This window comes from Pelobates fuscus, chromosome 1, assembly GCF_036172605.1.
Source record: "Pelobates fuscus isolate aPelFus1 chromosome 1, aPelFus1.pri, whole genome shotgun sequence".
Classification (NCBI taxonomy): domain Eukaryota; kingdom Metazoa; phylum Chordata; class Amphibia; order Anura; family Pelobatidae; genus Pelobates; species Pelobates fuscus.
Window position 1 is genome coordinate 201,225,081 of NC_086317.1, and position 27,497 is coordinate 201,252,577.

Below are 27,497 nucleotides of genomic sequence, written 5' to 3' on the forward strand. Positions count from 1 at the left end.
CTTGATCGTCAAACTCATGGTACTATTTCCGGACAATAGTTGCACGAACCCTGCTGGGATACACCTTGTTCCATCTATTCGTGTCTGAACCCCGAAAGACATTCCGTTCGACAAGTTTCATCCCCAGGGCATTCGTATACCATTCATGGGATCTGAGTGCTTTTCGTGTATTTTGTGCGCTCAGATCCAAGCTGTCCCGGGATGGGTTGAATGTAATTTTTGAACCTTATGACATAAAAGTTATGCATTTTTATCCTATTTTCATGTATATATGAAAGTATGGTTATTTCATGTACTTGGACATAATTGAGTTATTGTAACCGTTGAGATCAATTATCTCCAGGGTAGGAGGGAGTAGACATGTGCAATTCATTTCGGTCCGAATGTGAAATCGGACGAATTTCGGGCAATTCGGACATTCGGGAACTTCCGAATGTCCGAATAGATGAATTGCCGAATTGCCAAATTGCCAAATGGTCGAAGTCCCGAAGTTCCAAAATTACCGAATTTCCGAAGTGCCGAAGTTCCGAAGTGCTGAAGTGCCGAAGTTCCGAAGTTGCCGAAGTGTCGAAGTGCCGAAGCACAGTATTGCTTAAGAACTAATATACTTACCCAGTGGAAGAATGAAGAATGTTACACTGTATACAATTTTAAATAAAAAGTATACAAACATAGCCCGGATTCAGCTGTAAGCATTTGCAACACTTACAACAATCAAGTATCATACATTCATATAAAATGTAAGTTACTTAGCCAGTCAGTGTAATGAATGAATAAGTAGATAACTCCCTAATTCCCACGGTATAAGGGAGCTATCTACTAAAAGGCTGAAAGACCTAAGATTACTTAGAATACTTAATCCACCAATCAGACTGTTATGAGTCAAATTACACAGCGTGTGAAAATTCTATAGAACTTTCCCATGCTGTGTAAAATGACATAGAGCACTCTGATTGGTGGATTTCAAGCCAACCAATCATAGTGCTGTGACAGGTAAATGTAGAGACTTACCTGTCAGTCTCTTCATTTACCTGTCAGAGCACTCTGATTGGATGACTTAAACCCACCAATCAGAGTGCTTTGAGCCTAATTGCAGGGCGGGGCAAGGCTTTATAAGCCTTCCCCCGCGCTGCAGACCATGAGTGAAGATGGATTTTTTTTTTGCGCTCGTTTTTTTTTTTTTTTTTTTAAGTGGGTCGGTTATTATGGATTTTTTATTTGGCCTTTTTTGGGGCTGAAAAAGAAGATTTTAGAAGAAAAAAAACATCAAATGGTAAGTTTTATTTTTTTTACAGGTACTTAGTTAAAGGTCCCCCCCTCATTATTTTTAGGGTGAGGGGGGTAGGTAGGGGTTAATTTATTTTTTTGGGGGGGTGACTAGGGGTTTGGGGACCCCTAGTCACCTGGGGGGTAACATTTTTATTTAGGGCCTCCACCAGCCACTCAGGGGTGGGGGCAGGGGTGTAGGACATTAGTATTTAGGGCCCCCACCCACCGCTCAGGGGTGGGGGCCAGTGGGGAGGACATTAGGTCCCCCCTCTTATTAGTATTTAGGGCCTCCACCCACCACTCAGGGGTGGGGGACGGGGGAGGACAATAGGTTCCCCCCCATCATTTTACTTTAGGGCACCCACCCGCCGCTCAGGGGTGAGGGCCATGGCGGGCAATAGGTCCCCCTTTAGTTTAAAAGCCCCCACTCGCGCGTCGCGGGTGGGGGCTCGGGAGGGGGGACCCTATATTTATAAAAACAAATTTCAGTGAGCAGCCACACGCTCACTGTTTAATAGACATGCCCCTACTCGCGGTATTGCCAGTAGGGGCAAAATTTACTAATACTAAGTAATTTTTACTTAGTATTAGTAAATTTGTCTGAAAGACCAATTTAGGTCTTTCAGCCTTTTGGTAGATAACTCCCTGATACCGTGGGAATTAGGGCGTTATCTACTAAGTGGCTGCAAGAGAAGTCCAGAAGTCCCGAAATTCCGAAATGCCGAAGTTTCGAAATTCCGAAGGTCCGAAGAGTCGAAGTGCTGAAGTGCTGAAGTGCCGAAGTTGCCGAATTTCCGAAGTGTCGAAGTGCTGAAGTGCCGAAGTGCTGAATTGCTGAAGTCCCGAATTGCGGAAGTCACAAATTTCGGAATGCTGAACCGAACCGAAAATTTTCCCCATGCACATGCCTAGGAGGGAGTGTTTTGGAAAAATGCACTTTGTTCCTATTGGCTGTGACACTGTATTGTCCTGTGTACTATCAGGTCCAGAGGGGTGTTCCTCTGGCCTGAAAATATGTATTTAAGGCTGTGCATGAGTACCCATTAAACCAGTTCTTCTTACCCTCAACTCGCAGCCTCGACTCATGTTGTAGGAAAAGGCGTATACTAGCTCTACTGATAGCTAGTGGGATTTCTACATTTCCAGGAGCATTGCTGTATGTTGGTCGGAGTAGCGCTCTCACTCTCCAAGATCGGGAACCAGGACATCTAAGCTGTCCGACTTCCAGCCAGCCTGGAAGCAACCGTAACACCATCTGTTACGGCACCCCAGGTAGGGTAAAGCCGTGTAAGATGTTTCCAGCCGAACAGACATCATACGAATCATCCACACTCCAAACAGCTGAACGTGAGAAAACCATACAAATAATTCCCTCCAAATACGAGACAAGGCTCCATATTGAGGGTCAGCAGGAATCTGGTTTAATGGGGCTAACTGCCCGATATTTATGCAGGTCTTCCCACCAGGTGGACACTCCCATAGGGGACCTGGTGAGAAACTAGGACACAAATTGTACATTGATCAATAAGACCAGTTTAGCAGTAAACACTCCCCTTTGGACAATAGGGACCCTCCTCTCTATCCTGGAGATAATTGGGAAGTAACTCAGTTATCTCCAAGGATAGAGCACAACCTCCATTTTATACATGTTACTAAAAAGACATAAAAATACATAATACTAAAATTACCGAATAAACTATGCATGTTCAACATACCCCCAGATAGCTTAGATCTGAGCGCATAATATTACAGAATGGCGCTCGGATCACATACATACAGTTCAATGGTGCCATGGAGACAAAGTCTTTCATATAGTCTTTCGTTATACGAATGGGCTCCATGGGATAGCTATCTGGAGTAACACTGTTCACATAACCAAAGTCCCGAACGTATACGAATGGGAACAAGAGAAAGGAGGTCGACTGCTTCAGCAGTGTTCATGAGAAATAGTGTCCGTTTTTAGTTCCATGAAATCGTCAACGAACACCGTTGAGCGTTCGTATGTCCAAAATGGCCGCCGCCTTGTGTTCGTTCATACGAACGACCACCACCCAGCCGACATTCGACAATTAGGAAGTGTCTGCGGTTAACCACAACGTTCTGATGGGGCCAAGAGGTTAGCAAGCAACACACTTCCATTCTGGGTGGCCGGCCGTTAAAAGTAATCTGTCACACCATCCACCGAGAGTCTATAATATTAATTGGACCCTGGGCAAATAATTTTCTTGGGCCCCCTGTACCCTGCCCCCCCCACCAGCCCCCACTCCCAGGCAGGCAATCACACATTTCACCATGACACAGTGGGGGAACTAAAGTAGAGAGGTACAAGACAGACTTACACAAACATATGCACTGACAGACATACTGATACATACACACAAACATACTGACATACATATATATTCACTGACATATATATTGACACACACATACTGACACACACAGACAGACAAACACACACATACTGACAGACATACTGACACACACACACACACATACTGACAGGCATGCTCACACACACATTAACAGACATACTGACAGACATATTGACATGCACAGAAACATCCACTGACTGTGTTAGTGACGGACATACACACAAACCGACAGACATACTGACATACTGACACACACACACACTGACAAATACTAACACACACACACTGACAGACATACTGACACACGCACACACTGACAAATACTAACGCACACACTGACAGACATACTGACACACACACACACTGACAAATACTAACACACACACACACACACACTGACAAATACTAACACACACACACTGACAGACATACTGACACACACACTGACAAATACTCACACACACACTGACAGACATACTGACACACATTCACATAAAATCACACATGCACAAAATACATTTTTAACCTACCTTCTGTTTCCAACCTTGAAGGGTGCCTTCCATGGTGTCCAGAGTTGTGGCTGAGGCTGTTGTGAGTTAGGGGCTGGCTCTCCCAGCCCAGCCCCCCTCCTCACTGCCTCCTTGATCTCTCCCGCGCGACTCTATGTTTTCACTGGGAGGAAGTGACGCGTGGCCGTGACTTCCACCCAGCGCTGCCGAAAAGCATGGGAACGGTCGCACTGTTAAAGGGACACAGCGTGTGTGACAAGACCAATATTGGCACATTGCATTGGAGAAGCCTGGTTGCCCGCCTGCTGCCTTTGGACTATGGACCGGCAGTTAAACGGTTAATTTTACTGTGCAGAAAGGAGCCACGAGGAGCCGGCAGGCGCTGTTAATTGGCCACCCAGACGCTAGCGTGTGCCTTCAATCTACCTCCCTGAAGCCGCGGTTAACCGCAGCTTAATTGACTGTTACTGGGTGGCCGAGATTACACTTAGCGGCCGCTAGGTGGCGGTGTCATGGAGCTCCCCGGACGGCCAGCGGTGCTCAGCCCGGAATCAGTGCACTAAAAGCGGAAACTTTTACATGCAGGCACCACTGAGCCTCCAGCCCCCTGGTTCCTATTCGTGCGATTTAGCCGAACACCGGTTAATTCGGTAGTTTGTATATGTGAATGTGTTAACCCAGATAGCTATGCCATGGAGCCAATTCGTGTAATTAAAGACTCTGGCTCCATGGCAATTGAACTGTGTGAATAGGATCTGAGCGCTATTCGGTAGTTTTGTGCGCTCAGATCCCAGCTTTCTGGGGATATGTGACATTGTCTGTGTTTAATGTATAAAATGTAATATTATATGTTTTAATGTCCCCACGTGCATAATGGAGTTTGCCTCTGTCCTGGGAGATAATTGAATTACTTCTCAATTATCTCCAGGATAGAGGGAGGGAAATTAGGATGCATTGTGGGGATGTTTTACCTCTGTGTGTCTGAAATGTGATACATGTCTGTCTGTGTTACAGTCTTCCATCTGGTCCCCTAGGGGAGTGTCCACCAGGTGGGAGACCTGCATAAATACTGGGCGGGTAGCCCTGAATAAACAGACCACTGCTTGACCCTCAACACGGAGCTCTGTCTCGTTCTTGGGGGGATTCACTATATGCTGATAGAGACTGATTGCCAGGAGTGTAAGCCGCTTGGGAGCTTTTCCTGTTCGTCTGCTAGCAGCTATTCGTGAGGTTTCGGTTCGGGAGTTTGGAGTGCTACCTTATTCCCTTGTATGCAGTTCGGGAGTTTGGTGCATTCACTTGTATTCAATTCGGGAGTTTGGTGTTCTACAGTAGCTGCCTTTATATCTGAAAGGGGATATCTTCCGTTACAGCGTGCGACCGGACTCCTGCTTACAAAGCCCCACCGGGTGGCTGCTAGTGCATGAGCCTTCTTAGTGTGCGGGGGGGAAAAAAATAGTAGAGGGCAGCAGGGCCCACGGGGCAGCTGCTTTGGGCCCCCCTGAGTAACTGGGTCCGGGGCAGCTGCCCCGTTTGCCCCGCATTAAAGACGGCCATGCATCCACCTCACGAGTGTGGCATATCAAGATGCTGATTAGACAGCATGAATATTACACAGGTGTGCCTTAGGCTAGCCACAATAAAAGGCAACTCTAAAATGGGCAGTTTTATCACACAGCACAATGCCACAGATGTTGCAAGTTTTGAGGGAGCATGCAATTGGCATGCTGACCGCAGGAATGTCCACCTGAATTGTTCATTTCTCTACCATAAGCCATCTCCAAAGGCGTTTCAGAGAATTTGGCAGTACATCCAACCGGTCTCACAACCACAGACCACATGTAACCACACCAGCCCAGGACCAGTGGCGGCTCTAGACTTGGTGAGGCCTTAGGCGAAACTCATAGATGAGGCCCCCACTAACACCATTATTGGAAAAAAATTGCAGTTGACTTGTGTGTGTATAAGAAGCTGTAGATATATTGAAGGGGAAGCTTGCAGTACTGGATATAGAGAACTAGTCTTTGTATACATTGTTGCATTGTCTACCTGTGTGTGCCTGAGAGAGAGTGTGTGTCTGGCAGTGAGTATCTTTGTATATGTATGTATGTTTCCCTGAGCATGTGTATGTTTGTGTACTGCCTGTGGCCTTTGGCATTAAGTTCATGGCGACGCTGTTTTATGACAGTGTGTAGAATGATTGCCTTTAGGGGTTACAGGGTGAGTAAAGGAGTAACTGTGGCAGGGTGAGTGTAAAAAAGCAGGAGGGTGCCAGAGTGCGCAGAGTGGTGCCCGTGTGTTTAGAGGGAGCGATAGTGTGTATGGAGATAGGTGACAGTGTGTATGGAGGTAGGTGACAGTGTGTATGGAGGTAGGTGACAGTGTGTGTGGAGGTAGGTGACAGTGTGTGTGGAGGTAGGTGACAGAGTGTGTGGGGAAAATGACATAGTGTAGGGAGGTGGCATAGTGTGAGGGGGTGGCATAGTGTGAGGGGGTGACAGAGTAAGAAGGGGGTGGCATTAGTGTGAGAGTGTTACATTAGTGTAAGCGGTGTGACAGAGTAAGAGGGGATGACATTAGTGTGAGAGGGTTACATTCGTGTAAGGGGTGTAACAGAGTAAGAGGGGAGAGACAGAGGGGGTGACAGAGTGAGAGGGAGGGTGACAGCATGAGAGGGAGGGTGACAGAGTAAGAGGGGGCGACAGAGTAAGAGGGGGCGACAGAGTAAGAGGGGGCGACAGGGTAAGAGGGGGCGACAGGGTAAGAGGGGGCGACAGGGTAAGAGGGGGCGACAGGGTAAGAGGGGGGAGACCTAATGTGTGAGGGGGCCGGGGGAGACCTAGTGTGTGAGGGGGCCGGGGGAGACCTAGTGTGTGAGGGGGCCGGGGGAGACCTAGTGTGTGAGGGGGGCGACAGGGTAAGAGGGGGGCGACAGGGTAAGAGGGGGGAGACCTAGTGTGTGAGGGGGCCGGGGGAGACCTAGTGTGTGAGGGGGGAGACCTAGTGTGTGAGGGGGGAGACCTAGTGTGTGAGGGGGGAGACCTAGTGTGTGAGGGGGGAGACCTAGTGTGTGAGGGGGGAGACATAGTGTGAGGGGGAAACCTAGTGTGAGGGGGAAACCTAGTGTGAGGGGGAGACCTAGTGTGAGAGGGGGTGACATAGTGTGAGAGGGGGTAACATAGTGTGAGAGGGGGTGACATAGTGTGAGAGGGGGTGACATAGGGTGAGAGGGGGTGACAGGGTGAGAGGGGGTGACAGGGTGAGAGGAGGGTGACAGAGTGAGAGGAGGGTGACAGAGTGAGAGGAGGGTGACAGAGTGAGAGAGGGTGACAGAGAGAGTGAGAGAGGGTGAGACCTAATGTGTGAGGGGGAAACCCAGTGTGAGGGGGAAACCCAGTGTGAGGGGGAAACCTAGTGTGAGGGGGAAACCTAGTGTGAGGGGGGCTGACATAGTGTGAGAGGGGGTGACAGTGTGAGAGGGGGTGACAGTGTTAGAGGGGGTGACAGTGTTAGAGGGGGTGACCGTGTTGGAGGGGGTGACAGTGTTGGAGGGGGGTGACAGTGTTAGAGGGGGGTGACAGTGTTAGAGGGGGTGACAGTGTTAGAGGGGGGTGACAGTGTTAGATGGGGGTGACAGAGTGAGAGAGGGTGACGGTGTGAGGTGGGGTGATGGTGTGTGGGGAGTGACAGGGTAAGGTGACAGAGTAAGGTGGGTGACATAGTGTGGGGGGTCACAGGGTGGGTGACAGAGTAAGAGGTGGGGTGACAGGTGAGGTGGCAGAGTGAGAGGGGGTGACAGGTGAGGTGGCAGGGTGAGAGGGGGTGACAGGTGGGGTGGCAGGGTGAGTGACAGGGTCAGATGTGGGGTGAGAGGGGAGACAGGGTGAGAGGGGGCGACAGTATTAGGGGGTGACAGGTGGGGTGGCAGGGTGAGTGACAGGGTCAGATGTGGGGTGAGAGGGGAGGAAGGGTGAGGGGGGTGACAGGTGGGGTGGCAGGGTGAGAGGGGGTGACAGTATGAGGTGGGGTGACAGTGTGTGGGGAGTGACAGGGTGGGTGACAGTGTGGGGGTCACAGGGTGGGTGACAGAGTAAGAGGTGGGATATGGGGTGAGAGGGGGATGACAGGTGGGGTGGCAGGGTGACAGGGACTGACAGGTGGGGTGGCAGCGTGTTTTAGGGGGGTGACATGGTGAAAGGGGGTGACAGGGTGAGATGGGGGTGACAGGTGGGGTGGCAGCGTGAGAGGGGGTGACAGGGTGAAAGGGGGTGACAGGTGGGGTGGCAGGGTGAGATGGGGTGACAGGTGGGGTGGCAGGGTGACGGGGTGACAGGTGGGGTAGCAGTGTGAGATAGGGGTGACAGGGTGAAGTGGCAGGGTGAGGGGGGTGACAGGGTGAAGTGGCAGGGTGAGGGGGTGACAGGTGGGGTGGCAGGGTGAGATGGGGTGAGGGGGGGTGACAGGGGGAGATGGGGTGAGGGGGGGGTGACAGGGTGAGGGGGGGTGAGGGGGGGTGACAGGGTGAGATGGGGTGAGGGGGGTGACAGGGTGAGGGGGTGACAGGGTGAGGGGGGGTGACAGGGTGAGATGGGGGACAGGGTGAGACGGGGTGAGGGGGGATGACAGGGTAAGATGGGGTGAGGGGGGTGACAGGGTGAGATGGGGTGAGGGGGGGGTGACAGGGTGAGATGGGGTGAGGGGGGTGACAGGGTGAGATGGGGTGAGGGGGGGTGAGATGGGTTGAGATGGGGTGAGGGGGGTGAGATGGGGTGACAGGGTGAGATGGGGTAAGGGGGGTGACAGGGTGAGGGGGGTGACAGGGTGAGATGGGGTGAGGGGGGGTGAGATGGGGTGAGATGGGGTGACAGGGTGAGATGGGGTGAAGGGGGGTGACAGGGTGAGATGGGGTGAGGGGGGTGACAGGGTGAGATGGGGTGAGGGGGGGTGACAGGGTGAGATGGGGTGAGATGGGGGTGACAGGGTGAGATGGGGTGAGGGGGGATGAGATGGGGTGAGGGGGGATGAGATGGGGTGAGGGGGGGTGACAGGGTGAGATGGGGTGAGGGGGGGTGAGATGGGGTGACAGGGTGAGATGGGGTAAGGGGGGGTGACAGGGTGAGGGGGGTGACAGGGTGAGATGGGGTGGGGGGGTGAGATGGGGTGACAGGGTGAGATGGGGTGAGGGGGGTGAGATGGGGGTGACAGGGTGAGATGGGGTGAGGGGGGTGAGATGGGGGTGACAGGGTGAGATGGGGTGAGATGGGGTGAGGGGGGGTGAGATGGGGGTGACAGGGTGAGATGGGGTGAGGGGGGTGAGATGGGGGTGACAGGGTGAGATGGGGTGAGGGGGGTGAGATGGGGTGACAGGGTGAGATGGGGTGAGGGGGGTGAGATGGGGTGAGGGGGAGTGAGATGGGGTGGGGGGGGTGAGATGGGGGTGACAGGGTGAGATGGGGTGAGGGGGGTATGGGGTGAGGGGGAGTGAGATGGGGTGAGATGGGGGTGACAGGGTGAGATGGGGTGAGGGAGGTGAGATGGGGTGAGGGGGGGTGAGATGGGGTGAGATGGGTTGAGGGGGTGAGATGGGGGTGAGGGGGGGTGAGATGGGGTGAGATGGGTTGAGGGTGACAGGGTGAGATGAGGTGAGGGGGTGTTGAGATGGGGGTGACAGGGTGAGATGGGGTGAGGGGGTGACCTGTGGGATGGCAGGGTGAGGGGGGGGTCAAAATGTACCTTTTTCCCTGGTGGTCCAGTGGGGTCAATCTGTCCCTGGTGGTCCAGTGTCCTGGATGGCTCCCTGGTGGTCCAGTGGGCTTTCCGGTCTGCAGCTCCGCCGGATGCAGAGCTGCAGACCACATGGGCAAAGTCTCGCGATCTCCATTCAGAGCGTTGCCTTGGTAACCCGCGGCAACGCTCTGATTGGCTGGAGAACGCGAGACCTCAGTCTGCAGCTCACACCCGGTGGAGCTGCAGACTGAGGCTGGCTCTCTCCCCGGGCGGCCTGACAGGAGGGGCCTCGCACCCAGCGGCATACCGGGCAAGCCGCCGGGCCCCCTCCTGTGTCGGGTCCTCGGTCATAGACCGAGAACCCGACATGTCAGTCTGCCCTCAGGCGATTTAGGCGGCCGCGAGGCCCCTGACTGCGCGAGGCCTTAGGCGGTCGCCTAAATCGCCTAATTAGAGAGCCGCCTCTGCCCAGGACCTATATTCACTCTGGGGATTGCTATACTCATTACACTCCCCTGGGTTCTAATCACTAGCTCTTATAAGGGCTGTTCCTGCTATACTTTCTGGAGTGGGAGAGGCTCACTCACTGATTGCTTGGTCCCGGTCTTGGGTCCAGGGTGGGTGGAGGACGGTGAGACCCCAACAAAGCTGCTTATGGTGTCTAAGGTGCTTATGGTGTCTGGTGGAGTGCTCGGAGTCCTCGGTGAGCACTAGGAGCATCGATTGGCGGAGACACCCGGTCGGGTTGCCAGGGGGTCCATCACACACACTAATTAAGAAGGACAGAAAAAACAGGAATGGTGGTGGGGTATGTTTGTATGTCAACCATGAGTTAAAGCCAAATCTTAAGCAAGTGGAATGTGATGAGGAAAATGTGGAAGCTTTATGGGTAAATATCTGCTTGGGGCAAAAGAAAGAAAATCAACTATTGGTTGGGATATGTTATAAACCACCTAATGTTAATATTGATGAGGAACAACAGCTGTTTGAGCAAATTGAGGAAGCTGCAAATCTGGGTAACACTTTAATTATTGGAGATTTTAAAGGAGAGTAAAGGGTTAAAACATACTCGTTTTCCTGGCACTATAGTGCCCTGAGGGTGCCCCCACCCTCAGGGACCCCCTCCCGCCGGGCTGGATGGAGAGTAAAGGGTTTAAACTTACCTTTATTCCAGCGCTGGGCGGGGAGCTCTCCTCCTCCTCTCCGCCTCCGATCCTCCCTTTTGGCTGAATGCGCATGCGCGGCAAGAGCTGCATGCGCATTCAGCCGGTCTCATAGGAAAGCATTTACAATGCTTTCCTATGGACGCTTGCGTGCTCTCACTGTGATTTTCACAGTGAGAACCACGCAAGCGCCTCTAGCGGCTGTCAGTGAGACAGCCACTAGAGGATTTGGAGGCTGGATTAACCCTATTATAAACATAGCAGTTTCTCTGAAACTGCTATGTTTATAAAAAAAAAAGGGTTAATCCTAGAGGGACCTGGCACCCAGACCACTTCATTAAGCTGAAGTGGTCTGGGTTCCTAGAGTGGTCCTTTAATGAAGACCAGGAAAAGGCATGAATTTTCAATAACTATTTCTCCTCTGTATATATAAAGGAAGAACCCATGGCAATAAATGTGCAAATGATTGTTGATACAAACTTGCAGAAAAATTGTAATTGGTTAACTCAAGACAAGGTGCTGTAGCAACTAAAGAAAGTAAATATAAACAGAGCTCCAGGGCCTGATGGTATTCATCCACGAGTACTTAAGAAACTAAGTGTAGAAATAAGTGAACCTCTGTTTTTAATCTTTCAAGATTCTTTTCTTTTAGGAAGTGTTCCGGAGGATTGGAGGAAGGCAGATGTGGTTCCTATATTCAAAAAAGGTTTCAAAATTCTTGCCTGGAAATTATAGACCTGTGAGCTTAACTTTTGTGTCTGGAAAAGTATTTGAAAGATTATTAATGGATAATATTCAAGAATTCCTTGAGAAGAACATGGTTATCAGCAAAAATCAGCATGGTTGTACGAATCTCAGGTCAGGTCAGACTAACTTGATTGCATTCTACAAAGAAGTAAGTAGAAGTATAGATCAGGGTGTTGCAGTGGATGTGATCTATTTGGATTTTGCCAAGGCATTTGACACAGTTCCACACCATAGATTAGTGTTCAAACTCAAAGGGATTGGTCTAGATTAAACCTTTTGTTCTTGGGTAGAACATTGGCTTTAAAATTGAATACAAAGAGTTGTCATTAATGGTAAATTTTCATGCTGGACAGAGGTGGCAAGTGGTGTCCTTCAGGGTTCTGTTCTGGGACCCCTTCTATTTAACATGTTTATAAATGATCTTGAAAAAAGAATTGAAGATACAGTGGAGGACTGGGCACTCAAATGGCAGATGAAATTTAATGTTGAAAAATGCAAAGTCATGCACTTCAGCGTAAAGAATGCACAAGCAACGTATACCCTTAATGGAAGTGTATTAAGGATGACAACAACACACAAAAAGGACTTGGGAATTGTTATAGACAACAAACTATGCAATAATGTGCAATGTCAATCAGCAGTGGCTAAGGCCAGTGTTACGATTGCCTCCGGTCTAGCAGGAGGTTGGATCGCTTGGATGTCCTGGTTCCCGAAGTCAGAGAGTCGAACGATGTTCCAATCGGTAGAAACCTGCAAGTATAGAATATCCCACTAGCTATAGTAAAGCTAGGATTCCTGGATCCCTACAACACAAGTCAAGGCTGCGAGTTGAGGGTAAAACGAACTGAGTTTAATGACACACAAGCATGGCAATTTATGCAAGTCCCCAGGTCCAAGGACAGCCCCCTTTGGACCTGATGGGATACAGGTACGGTACAACGAGTCAACCAACCACAATACAATGTATCATTCAAACTAGTACCCGCCCAGCTTGGAGATAATGAGGCCAACGGTTATACAATCTAATTATCTCCAAGCGCCCAAAAGACCATGCTTTATTGTGTCCTAGAAAACAGCATCAAAATATATTATGAAGAAATTTGTACATACAGTGGGAAAAGAAAAAAGGTTAGCAGCTCTAAAACACCTAATATGTGGTATCCCCTACACCACCATAAAAACATTAGAATACATACAAAGCAATAGGTGGAACCGCTTGAATCTTGGATAATCTGAAAAATACAATAGTATATACAGAATAGCGTAGTATGTCTATTCAATAATGAATAAAGTAAATGGTAGTTTCACTCACAAAGTTGGAGTCATACCATCATATGACTCTTTTAGTATGCTCCTTTGGACCATTCAGGGGTTGTCCAGACCCTTGTGCAGTCAAGATCTTGGTTTTCCTCTTAATGCTCTTATTTGGTATTCCAAAATAAAGCTGTAGGATATCCAGATATTCCTTTAAAAATGGTTTTATTAAAAAAAATATATAAAATTACTTATACCAGAAACAGCTGGTCAAAAATACAGTGAACAGAGAGCTAATCAAATAGCGTTTCGCCAATTGCTTAGGCTTCCTCGGTTGGATAAACTTCACTCCGGTTTGTTTTCTTCTTTTAAAAGTCTCTATAAGAATGTCCTTAGTTAGTGTCCTTCCTCAGTTGGATAAACTTCACTCTGTTTTGTTTTCTTCTTTTAAAAGAAGAAAACAAACCGGAGTGAAGTTTATCCAACTGAGGAAGCCTAAGCAATAGGTGAAACGCGTTTTGGACACTAACTAAGGACATTCTTTTAGAGACTTTTAAAAGAAGAAAACAAACCGGAGTGAAGTTTATCCAACCGAGGAAGCCTAAGCAATAGGCGAAACGCGTTTTGGACACTAACTAAGGACATTCTTTTAGAGACTTTTAAAAGAAGAAAACAAACCAGAGTGAAGTTTATCCAACTGAGGAAGCCTAAGCAATAGGCGAAACGCGTTTTGGACACTAACTAAGGACATTCTTTTAGAGACTTTTATTTGATTAGCTCTCTGTTCACTGTATTTTTGACCAGTTGTTTCTGGTATAAGTAATTTTATATATTTTTTTAATAAAATCATTTTTAAAGGAATATCTGGATATCCTATAGCTTTATTTTTGAATACCAAATAAGAGCATTAAGAGGAAAACCAAGATCTTGACTGCACAAGGGTCTGGACAACCCCTGAATGGTCCAAAGGAGCATACTAAAAGAGTCATATGATGGTATGACTCCAACTTTGTGAGTGAAACTACCATTTACTTTATTCATTATACATTATTGAATAGACATACTACGCTATTCTGTATATACTATTGTATTTTTCAGATTATCCAAGATTGAAGCGGTTCCACCTATTGCTTTGTATGTATAAAAATATATTATTTTGGCATTTTATAGACAATATCGTTCATTCCATGAATCATTCGGTAGCTCAGATCTGGGTACATCAAATATACGAATTACGCCCAGATCCCACGAACAGAACGGGAGGTTTCTGCCATAGAAAGTCTTGTTCGGCAGTTTGGTCATGAACCCCTGATGGCGGCCATGTTTTTAGGTTGGCCAATGGGCAGCGGGACCTCGACACTGTACTTATGGAGCGGAGGTCGGCTACATGGTCACACGAATCCCCGCTATCAGTCTGGTTGTCCCGACCGTTCGGGACACGAACGGAGACCGCCTGGAAGGGGTACTTAACCTGCGGTTAACCGCAAGAGCAACGTTCTAATCGATGCCACATGCCAGAACGTAGGTGGTCCCCCATTCGTGAGTCTTTCGGCAGTTCCCCTTCGGGGAATTGTATACGAACGGGGGGTCCCCTGGGACCGTCAATTAGTTTGTGGTTAACCGCAGGCCGTAGCGCCTTGGGCGGTTAATGAGCGTCACACTCCGCTCGCAGGGTAGTCGGCCATTCGGCACTTCTAGAGGTGACGAGGTTAAGTGGCGGCACACGCCAAAAGCTGGGGGTCCATCGTTCGTACCGACGAATTAGTCTTTATAATAGTTTGTGTAATGTGTTCATATGGTCTGAGTGCCGGGAGAATAGGGTTTTTAAACAAAAGAAGTTAAGTTGCAACAATATATCGAGTCCTTGTAACAGCCAGTAAGGTATTGTCATGCATGAAAAAGGGCATTCATTCTCGGGATGAGAACACCATTTTGCCTCTTTACAAATCACTGGTAAGATCACATATTGAATTTGTTGTGCAATTTTGGGCACCTATTCTAAAGAAGGATATTATGGCACTAGACAAAGTGTAGAGGCGGGCTACAAAATGAATAAAAGAAATGGAACATATCAGCTATGAAGAAACCTCTTTAGTTTAGAAAAACGTCGCCTGAGAGGGAATATGAAAACATTATACAAATATATTCGGGGCCAATACAAAGCATTGTGGGGAAATCTATTCACAAACCGGACTTTACATAGGACACAAGGTCATGCATTTAGACTGGAAGAAAGAAGATTTTGTCTAAGGCAAAGAAATGTTTTGTTTTTTTACTGTAAGAACAATAAGGGTGTTGAATTCTCTGCCTGAATAAGTGGTTTTATCAGAGTCCATACAGATGTTCAAACAGCAACTAGATGCATACTTGCAAAAAAACGAATATTCGTGGATATAATTTTTCAATGTAGGCTAATAGTTTCCTGATCCAAGGATAAATCTGACAGCCATTCTGGGGTCAAGAAGGATTTTTCCCCCTAGTTTGTTGCAAAATTGGAAGTGCTTTTTTGCCTTCTTTGGATCAACAACAAAAAACATATGTGAGGAAGGCTGAACTTGATGGACGCAAGTCTATTTTCAGCTATGTAATTATGTAACTATGAATACACACACACACACACAGACTGCTGAATACATACAGACTGCTGAATACACACACAGACTGCAGAATACACACAGACTGCAGTGAGGGGTGCAGTGTATGTGTTTGTGTGTAGGGGTGCTGTGTGTGTGAGGGGTGCAGTGTGTGTGAGGAGTGCAGTGTGTGTGTGAGAGGTGCAGTGTGTGTGTGTGTGTGAGAGGTGCTGTGTGTGTGAGAGGGGTGCTGTGTGTGTGTGAGGTGTGCTGTGTGTGTGTGTGTGTGTGTGTGAGGAGGAGAGGGGGTGCAGTGTGTGTGTTTGAGGGGTGCTGTGTGTGTGAGATAGGTTACGTGTGTGTGAGAGGTGCAGTGTGTGAGGGGTTCTGTGTGTGTGAGAGCCCCACAGCAAGAAAGCAGGTTTCCTCTGTTGGCCTGGGCACATGGGCATCACGGTGGAGTCCCCATGCTTCTGCCCAGTGTGCCCATGTGGAAAGATGGCCCTGCACCCAAGCTCACTACAGACAAGCTCACTGACACACACAGACACAAGCTCACTACAAAAAAGCTCACTGACACGCACACAAGCTTTCTCACTAGCAGGCACATACACACACACACACACACAAGGCTGAGTATATCAAGCTTACCTGGCACTGGGTGCTGTTGCTGGGAGGTCAGGTAGCCATTGCTTTATCCTGCAGCAAGGTCTGCTGCTTTAATGGTGTGGGTGGAGCTTATGCACAGGAGGCAGAGTTTTCATGTATGGTGTCACTAGCGTTATGGGGGTGGAGCCTGCATGCGCCAAGCGGAGCAGGGGCCTGTGTGCTGGGGAAGCTGCTAGGAATTCGGAAGGGAGACTTCCAGTGTTCTCTCTGGCCCCCAGCAGCCACAATGCAGCCCCCAGCACCTCTCTACAGCCCCCAACATCTCCCAGCATACTCTGTCCTGAATTCCCTCGGATGGTAACAAGCTGTTACGGTACGAGGGAAAATAATAAAAGCCCATGGCCCTGCAAGTTGCTGGGACTGTCCAGGGAGAGTGAATTGCCCGGTACAGACTCCAGCATGCCGGGACTGTCCTGGCAAAAACAAGACAGTTGGCAACTATGCTTAAAATAAGATCAAGGACTAATTAAAGTATTTAGAAAATTGGGCAGACTAGAGGGCCAAATGGTTCTTATCTGCCATCACATTCTATGTTTCTATGTAAGTAGTAGACATGTGCAATTCGTTTTTTTCTGAATGTCAGTTCGGACAAATTTCGGGCAATTGTTGTGTGTGTTTGGGGTGCTGAGTGTGTGAGGGGTACTGTGTGTGTGAGGGGTGCTGTGTGTGTGTGAGGGGTGCTGTGTGTGTGTGTGATGGGTGCTGTGTGTGTGTGTATGTGTGTCAAAGGGGCTGGTTGTATGAGGAGTGCTGTGTGTGTGTGAGGTGCTGTGTGTGTGAGGGGTGCTTTGTGTAAGGGGTGCTGTGTGGGTGTGAGTGGTGCTTTGTGTGTGAGGGGTGCAGTGTGTGAGAGAGGTGAGGGGTGCAGTGTGTGTATGTGTGAGGGGTGCAGTGTGTGAGGGGTGCTTAGTGTGTGAGAGAGGCCCACAGCAAGAAAGCAGGTCTTGCTCCCGAGCCCCCACCTGTGCCGCGTGAGTGGGGGCTTCTAACCTGAAGGGGGGATCTATTGCCCCCACCAATGGCTCCCACCCCTGAGCGGCGGGTGGGGGCCCTAAATTAGAATAAGGGGGGGACCTATTGTCCTCCCCACGGCCCCCACCCCTGAGCGACGGGTGGGGGCCCTGAAGTAGTATAAGGGGGGAACCTATTGTCCTCCCCCCTGATCCCCACCCCTGAGCGGTGGGTGGGGGCCCTAAATTAGAATAAGGAAGGACCTATTGTCCAACCCCCACCCCTGAGTGGTGGGTGGGGTCCCTAAATACCAATAAGGTATTGTCCTCCCCCCTGGCCCCCACCCCTGAGCGGTGGGTGTATGTAACCCCCCAGGTGACTAGGGGTCCCCAAACCCCTAGTCACCCCCCTCCCAACAAAATTAATGAACCCCTACCTACGCGTCTCACCCTAAAATAGTGAGGGGAGACCAAGACCTAGGTACCTGTAAAAAAATAAATAAAACTTACCATTTGATGTCTTCTTTTTTCTAAAATCTGCTTTTTACAGCCCCAAAAAAGGGCAAATAAAAATCCATAATAACCGTTGCACTTTGAAAAAAAAGATACAAGCGCAAAAAAAGTAATCCATCTTCACCCATGGAGGGCCTTGCGCAGACTGAGCTCTGCAGGGCGGGGGAAGGCTTATAAAGCCTTGCCCCGCCCTGCAATTAGGCTCAGAGCACTCTGGTTAGTTGGTTTAAACCATCCAATCAGAGTGCTCTGACAGGTTGTTTGGTTTAAGCCATCCAATCAGAGTGCTCTGACAGGTAAATGAAGAGACTGACAGGTAAGTCTCTACGTTTACCTGTCACAGCACTCTGATTGGTTAGCTTGAAATCCAGCCAGTGGGAAAGTTCTTTGGAATTTTCCCACGCTGTGTAATTTAACTCATAAGTTCATAACAATACTCTGATTGGTTGATTGAAAGTAACCAATCAGAGAGTTATGAGTCAAATTACACAGCGTGGGAAAATTCCAAAGAACTTTCCCACGCTGTGTAAAATGACACAGAGCACTTTGATTGGTTGAATTACAAGCTAACCAATCAGAGTGATGTGACAGGTAAATGTAGAGTGTTCTGTCAGTCTCTTCATTTACCTGTCAGAACACTCTGATTGGATGGCTTAAACCAGGGGTCCTCAAACTCCGGGCCGCCAGATGTTGCTGAACTACAACTCCCATGATTCTTTGAATTACATAGATAGTCATAGAATCATGGGAGTTGTAGTTCAGCAACATTTGGGGGGCTGGAGTTTGAGGACCCCTTGCTTAAACCAACCAACCAGAGTGCTCTGAGCCTAATTGCAAGGTGGTGCAAGGCTTTATAAGCCATTCCCCACCCTGCAGAGCTCAGTCTGCGCGGTGCCCTCCATGGGTGAAGATGGATTACTGTTTTTTCGCTCAGGTTTTTTTTTGGAGGGGGGGGGGGGGATGCGACGGTTATTATGGAATTTTAATTGCCCATTTTTGGGGCTGAAAAATAAGATTTTAGAAAAAGAAGACATCAAATTGTACGTTTTTTTTTGTTTTTTTTTTACAGGAACCTAGTTATTGGTCCCCCCTCACTATTTTTAGGATGAGGGGAGTAGGTAGGGGTTCATTAATTTTGTTGGGAGGGGGTGGCTAGGGATTTGGGGACCCCTAGTCACCTGGCGGGGGATTTCCTTTCCTTTTTAAGACCCCCACCCGCCGCTCAGGGCTGGGGGCCGGGGGGAGGACAATAGGTCCCTCCCTCTTATTGGTATTTAGGGCCCCCACCCACCACTCAGGGGTGGGGGTCAGGGGGGAGAACAATAGGTCCCCCCTGTTCTAATTTAGGGACCCACCCACCCCTCAGGGGTGGGGGCCAGGGAGCTGGACAGTAGGTTCCCCCCCTTATTGGTATTAAGGGCCCCCACCCACCGCTCAGGGGTGGTGGCCAGGGTGGAGGACAATAGGTTCCCCCTTATTCTAATTTAGGGCCCTCACCCACTGCTCAGGGGTGGAGGTCAGAGGGAGGACAATAGGTCTTCCCCCCTTATTCTAATTTAGGGCCCCCATGTGCCGCTCAGGGATGGGGGGCAGGTCAATAGGTTACCCCCCCATTATTTTACTTTAGGGCTACTGGAAGAATAAGGGGGGACCTATTGTCCTCCCCCAGGCCGCTCAGTGGTGGGGGCCTGGGGGAGGACAATAGGTCCCCCCTTATTCTTCTTTAGGGCCCCCACCCACGGGGTTCCCCCCTAGAAGTAGCTTAGGGCCCCCACCCACCGCTCAGGGGTGGAGGTTGAGGGGGGGAAGACAACAGATCCCCCTCCCCTTATTTTACTTTAGGCCCCCCACCCGCCGCAGGCTGCTCACTGGTAGACATGCCCCTACATATGGTATAGTGAGTAGGAGCAGAATTGACTAATACTAAGTAATTTTTACTTAGTATTAGTAAATTTGGCTGAAAGACCAATTTAGGTCTTTCAGCCTTTTGGTAGATAGCTCCCTAATACCGTGGGAATTAGGGAGTTATCTACTAAGCGGTTGCAAGAGAACATCCAAAGTCCCGAAATGCCGAAGTTACGAAGTGCCAAAGTACCTAAGTTCCGAAGTGCCAAAGTCCAGAAGTTCCGAAGTCTCGAATTTCGGAATGCCGAACCGAATATTTTCCCCATGCACATCCCTAATAAGTAGGCCTCTGCCATCTGGGTAGGCAGGCCCTGCACACGGCAGCTTTTTCACCTCCCCCCGTCCCCAATGCATGCCTTAAAATGGTCGGCTCTTGTGCCCCTATGATTGGCCTAGTGACCTGTGTCCTGGTTATGAAAAAGTTTCACATTCCCAGGATTTTTTACTTTTTTTTCAGTCTCAGGTCATATCAAATGATAAAAAATACATTCCTGTTTCACAGCTATATGTTTTAAATCTTTGTTTTTGAAAATGTTGAGCATTCTAATTTTCCAATAAAAAGTATACATTTATTAAAGAAAAAAGAAAAAAACACCCCAATTCAGCTTTGGTGTACCCATTTTATTGCCAGTCTCTTTTAAAATGTCAGGTGATATATTTTAACATGGATATAACATAGCATTTTGGTGTATACTTGGTAAATGTGATTTATTCTACTGCAGTAATGTTCCCAAATGGGTTTTCTCCTAGATCTGTGATTATATTTTGGTAATATACACAGCCATATTTGGAACCTAACAATTTTAAGGTTGAAATGTGTAATGTTGATGCTGGTCCTATGTGTCACTTTTGGGCAGCTGAGCAAGTCACTATTTTAAATTACTACAGTATGGGATGAGGGTTCCATGTTTCTTACTTACAATGCAGTGAGAGAGAAAGTTGGGGGTAAGTACAAAGCAAGATTTTTCATTCATTTATTTATTTATTTATTTTTGAGAGGAGGGAGATGGCTAGGGGATTCTGAGAGATGAGAACAGTGGCTATAGTACACCCCTTAGCCATTCTGTCACTCATACAGTGATTAAGAGGTTACTTTATTAATTAATTAATTTACTATAGGGGTGTCGATTCCATTATTGATAATTGGGACTAGAACTAGATTTGCTGGTAAGCCTCATTCTCATTTGTTTACAGTGAGTGAGGCAGGGATATGGAGTCACCTTTGACCACTGAATAGCTCAGTAACAAAGAGGCTAAAAATGTTTTTGAACGAAAGCGTGAGGAGAAAGCTCCCTTTCCTTCATAATAACTGTGAGAAACAGGGTTAATCTGGACTGATTCGTCACTATATGATATAGTGGTGACGGAGTTAATGCAATTTTGCAATATATGTGGTAGTTAACCCATTGAAATGATCAAGATATATAATATATATAAATATTTTTAATTGTAACTAGTGAAGCTTCAGGATTTGCATTGCCTTGAAACTAACATAGTGCATATGGCTCTCATTGTATGGCAGGTAAAGATGCTCATTGTCACACTCTGCTGGGCTTGTTTTTCTCTCACAGTGAAGAGGTTGTATTTCCACAATTTGCATGGCTCCCTCTGGCAATAAAGGTGACGCAAAGCTACACTTTTCGATAATCTCTTTTTAGCCAATTTGCCATGCTCTATAGGAAGTCTTCTGCAATGGAAGGGGTTAGGTATTGCCATGTAGTTTAACAGCATTAACTCTAACACACTCACAGTTCTCCTTGTTCTCATTATAGCAAGGAAGCTGAGATAAAGGCCACACTGTGCAGATCTGTGTATCTTCCAGGGACTGGGTTATACTGGCACATCTGTTGGGATCTAATGGAAGGGACTGTGTTACATTGTCACAAACCACTGGGTTATTAGTGATTAACACTAGAAAGGGAATAGAATAGGGTTATACTGATCTCTTATTTGCAATACTTTGTTAAGGGGTTAATGTCTTTGGTAAAATTCTCTCTCTCTCCCCCCACCTCCTCCACGGTCTGCAGGAATTGCTGTCTTTGCCAAGGAAGGTATTAAGCTGACACATTCTGCAGGGCAATCTCTATGTAGCACGTTAAAGAGATACACTGCTATAGAATTTCAGTGTTTGTTTCTTTTGTACTTAGAAGTGGTTGATATTGGTCATTTTCTACCCCCACCTCACCCCACCATCCTTTTGGCAGTCAAGCAGTGATCATGTAACAATGCACAGCTTTATCTGGAACGGCAGATGTTATATTGCAATGCAGAGGCAGATACTTTTTTTTTCTGGCAAGGGATGAGTTACATCCCTCTTTCTCGAAATCTTTAAGGTTACACAGACAGACATACAGAGCGATATACAGACAGAAAAACAGCCACATGTTGAGAGCAGACTCTGCAGGGACCATTCTGTGAAACCTGTTTCTATGGAAACTGCATCCTCCGTAAGAGAGGGGACACAGTGATACACACATACGCAGTGACCTGCACTCATAGGAACACGGTTAAACCGGATAAACACAAATAGCAAACCACATTGAAAGTACACATACTAGCACACAAACACCCTGAACTTTATGCACACTGAAATAGGCAAAGTAAAAAAAAACACAAAAAAAACATGAATGTAATGGCATTGAAATAAACACAATGCAATCCCATTACTACACTGCCACCACACATATTCACACATAGTACATCAGTAGACATATTCAATTTCACCACAAATATACAATCACACAAACTAAAATGGGTGATTTAATTAAAATGTCAATGCAATTCTAAACTAAGGCAGATGATACATTGTACAGCGCTACGGAATCTGATGGCGCTATACAAATAATAAAATAATAATAATAATAATAATAATAATAATAATAATGATTATGTTTTAAATTTTAATACAAATATAGTTACATAGTTTGATCTGTATTAAAACTAACATTTTAATGGCGCTACTCCCATTCTTGAATCACAAAAATATCAGAATGGGAATAGCCAGAAATGCTTTCTGTTTTGCAAAAATGTTTATCTGCCAAAACCTATGTTTAGTGGTGTGATTTTTTTTTTTGTATTTTTTTTTTAGAAAAGTAAAAATGCAGCTCTTACAGAATCTACCATGTCACGGAGGTTTCATGTCAGTCCACTAGGAATTGATTTCAGCAATGCAGTCACAGATAATTACGCTGTATCAGCATTGGCACTAACAGAGATTTTATCTGCAACACTGACTGTTTTAGAGTTTCCAAACCTGGAAAGCACACCTCAACAAGCCTGTCAGTGTGTCAATATTTAATATGCAGTGATGAGAAGAACCACATTGAGTTTTCTCCTCAAACTGTGGCAATGAGTACTTAATTTATATTTAGTGAACAACAAAGATGTCTTGCAAACTTTAGTGTTGGTTCTTCTTGGCTGGATTGTATAACGACAAAGTCTCACAAGGGACCGTTCTTACCAAGTTTTTTCTTTGTCTTTCCACAAAGTGGAATATGGAGGAAAATCTCCAACCTATGTGCAGAGCATCAGTCTCTTTTTCACAAATAATAGCCACTACATTTACCATATACCCTGTTTCTCGAAGTCAGAATACTATAAATACATCTCATACTTGCCTCTACACTACATACCTTTAAATATATTTAGTAAGATTGGAGGGAGACCTACATCATTAAACCTGCCATCCTGACATTGCAGTTTTTATTGGTTTCCAACAAACTACATTCCCCAATTTAGTGCCTATTGGTTTTATGCAACATTCTAGAGCTGTTCACAATACATATAAAGGGTCAAACAAGTTCATTGTGAGTTCATTGGTACCCCTGGACCCACTGCAAAAGATTAAAATTACCACATACATTGATGATGACTGCCTAACAAACTGATACTTTAAAGGACCACTCTAGGCACCCAGACCACTTCAGCTTAATGAAGTGGTCTGGGTGCCAGGTCCAGCTAGGGTTAACCCATTTTTTTATAAACATAGCAGTTTCAGAGATACTGCTATGTTTATAAATGGGTTAATCCAGCCCTCAAATCCTCGAGTCGCTGTCTCACTGACAGCCGCTAGAGGCGCTTGTGTGATTCTCACTGTGAAAATCACAGTGAGAGCACGCAAGCATCCATAGGAAAGCATTGATAATGCTTTCCTATGAGACCGGCTGAATGCGTGCGCAGCTCTTGCCGCGCGTGCGCATTCAGCCGCATGGGAGGAGAGCTCCCCGCCCGGCGCTGGAGAAAGGTAAGTTTTAACCCTTTCCTCTCCCCAGAGCCCGGCGGGAGGAGGTCCCTGAGGGTGGGGGCACCCTCAGGGCACTATAGTGCCAGGAAAACGAGTATGTTTTCCTGGCACTATAGTGATCCTTTAAGACTAATAATACAAGGTGATATGAAGCATGAAGAAATGTAAATTTATCACAGACCTGAAGCATAAACAAAATGGGCTTGCAATATTCTATGATTGTGGCCTGTGTATAAAAAAAACAAAAACAGCCCACTAATTTCACCAAGTCAGTAAAGACACTGGAGCTTTTTGTTCATTGATTTTATCATTTTTTATGAGAGGAGAGAAACTATTTTTAAGACTCATCCTGAAAGAATAAGAAAAATAAAATTAAGACAGTACCCAACCAGGATGGTTAATGAAAGCAACAAAACTCAGAATCTGTTTTGGTTGTTTTGGGCATTGTAATTCACTAGAATATAATTTTAATTCTCCAAGATTTCAACAGAACATATATACATACACACATGAACCTTATTTTTCTTTGGAGTGCGCATATCCGTGATACAAGTCTGTGTATAAGGAATCTAAACACAGTTTTGAGCTCTTCATTGAAGGAAAACAATCTGGACCAGTAATCACTCATTACATTACAAGATAGGAACCAGCAAAAAATGATTGGAAACAAGAAAATTATCATCAGCATAGTTATAGGATTAGCTATAGTTGTTATTATTATTATTGGTATTTATATAGTGCCAACTAATTCCGCAGAGCTTTACAATACTATGAAAGAGGGGGAAATTTACAATAAATGAGACGATTACACAGTGACACGGGAACAATAGGTAGATGAGGGCTCTGCTTAAGCGAGCTTACAGTATAGAGGAGGTGGGCTACAAATACACAACAGGGCAGCAAGTGTGACAGCCACCAAACAAGGTGGAAAAGTATCATAACTGGAGGTGTAGAGTGGAGAGTGGCTCTTTAGGAGAGCAAGAGACAGATATGGATAGGTAAGTAACTCTGGGAGTACATAAGCATTTCTGAACAGATGTGTTTTGATGGACTTTTAAAACAATTAAAGACTAGGGGAGAGTCTGATGGGAGTAGGCAGCCTGTTCCAAAGGAAGGGAGTTGCCCGCGAGAAGTCCTGCAAGTGCGAGTTAGCAGTACGGGTGTGAGCAGCAGACAAGAGAAGGTCACTGGAAGAGAGGAGAGACCAAGAAGGGGCATACCAACAAATCAATGAAGAAATGTAACAGGGGCTAGAGTTCTTTAGAGCTTTATATGTAAGGGTTAGTATTTTGAATTGACACCTATAGGATATAGGGAGCCAGTGTAAGGATCGACAAAGGGGTGAGGTATGGGAGGAGTAATCCATGCAAGAGACTACCAGAGCATGAACAAGCTCCTTGGCAGCATCTTGATTGAGAAAGGGGCGGATGCGGAAGATGCTTTTAAGGTGGAATTGACAGATTTTAGCAACATTTTGGAAATGAGGCACAAAGGTGTGCTAGGATCAAAGATAACACCAAGACAACGAGCTTGCAAGGACGGACTGATGCAAGTACCATCAACTTGCAGGGAAATCGAAAGAGAAGGATCAGCATTAGTTTTAGAGAGATTGGGTTTCAGAAAGCGGGTAGACATCCAGTCAGAGATTGAAGAAAGGCAAGCAGTGACACATTGTAGGACCGCGGGGGAGAGATCAGGGTAGGAGAGATGTGTGGTGAACGTGACCTCGCCACGGGCTCCTGGAGGAGCCTGCTTGCCAGCCTCCTGCCTCAGGACTTTTGGCCATGCTGACAGGCTTATAAAAGACTTGGTCCCTTGGACTGTTCAGGAACCCACAAACTGCGAACCACCTCTGAACTTATTGACCATTGTTAACCTCTCCTGACACAATCAGTATGGGTTCTAATTGTGAGGCTAGGTCTGATTTTAGTTCCATGTGATCGATGCCCAAACACCACTGCCTGCATTCCCGGAAACTAGATGGCAAACAATACAGTTCTCATGCATTTGTCTTGTTTGCGAGAATGAAGGCAGCAGTGTTTGGGCGTCGATCGCATGGAACTAAAATCGGACATGTCTACTCCCGAACACCGTATAACTTTGACGAATGCCTGCTTCTTCCCCATTCATGTCAGGAGAGCGCCATTGTGGCAATACTAGCCACTTCTTTGTATGAAAGACTGAGTTGGTTTGACTATTTCTACTTTACGAACAGAATACAGACATATTGTTCATAAGTCGAACCAACTACCGAACCGAGAGACCACCCAGTGGAGTCGTGTGTCTCCAATTAAGCATTGCAACACTTGAAAACCGCAAGGTTCCGAATGGTCCGAAAACGCCCAGCAGTGTTTGGTCGTCGAGTGCATGGAACTAAAACCGGACACTCAACCTTGCGAACACCGCTGGACTTTCATCCCCTTCGTACGTGCATTTCCTTTCATCTAAGAAAAGCAGCATTCGACTAAGTGGAACGAACCACAATCAGGCACACGACTACCCAGTTTATGAACATTTACATTAGTTAGTTTGTTTGTGAGAACTCCCGAAAGAACGACCGGTCAAAGCATTCAATCGCATGTAACTGTTTTGGGACTTCACTACGTGGCTGACCGGTCTAAAACTTTCGTGGAGTTCTGATTAATATTATGGGAGTTATGATGGTTTAAAATATTGTAGAATTTTCTGTACTTGGGAGATAATCTAATTAAAGAATTGTTCTTGCACAATTATCTTCCAAGTACAGAAAAAGATAATGGGAAATATGTCTTTCTTCCCAGTCCTCCACAAGGCCCACCAGAGGAAATCCCTGGAATGTAATTAAAGAAACCCCTTGCATGGGGAATTGCATAAAAGCCAACTGTGGCTCAATAAAAATCAGTTGACTCCCAAAACTGTGTCTCGTCCAGTTGTTGGGGAATGGGATTTGAATTATTACAATACACTTTATTTGCATGCTGATCACGTCTATCAGCGGAGATATTGCAGTTCACACTCTCACTCTGTTACAATTGGTGGCAAGTGACGGGATACAAGCCGTGCAACAAAGCAAGATTCAGGTGTTTGTTCGTATGAACGGAAAAGTGAAACAGCTGTTCGTGTACAAGCAGCGGTTTGTGTATGTTTCGGCTACACGAATGAACAGATGAATGGAGACAAATGATGCCGCCTTAAAATGAACCACATTAAAGGAATTATTGGAGACAAGGGGTAAGATAGCCAGCAACAAGGCGAAAGCTATCCTTATTGCCGAATTGATGGAGGGAGATCAAGCTAACAGTGCTGTACTTCCACTAAATATTGAGGAAACAGAATTTAAAAAAGAATTCCGCACAGGTAGAATGCCAGAAACTATTGGCTATAGCGACTGCCAAAAATAAAACAAATCCTTCTAGTGCACTGGCTAATCAAGTACAGACCCTGACGGACCGACTGACTGAGCTAAACGCCACAAAAACTGCCTACTTTCTGCAAAAAATGCAAGCAACCTCTTACCACCATAGTGGTAAAGCCACTAAATATCTTGCAAATAGGTTGAAGGCAAGACTAGCAGCGTCTAAAATATCTTATCTGCACACCACTGAAGGCAAAAAGGTACAA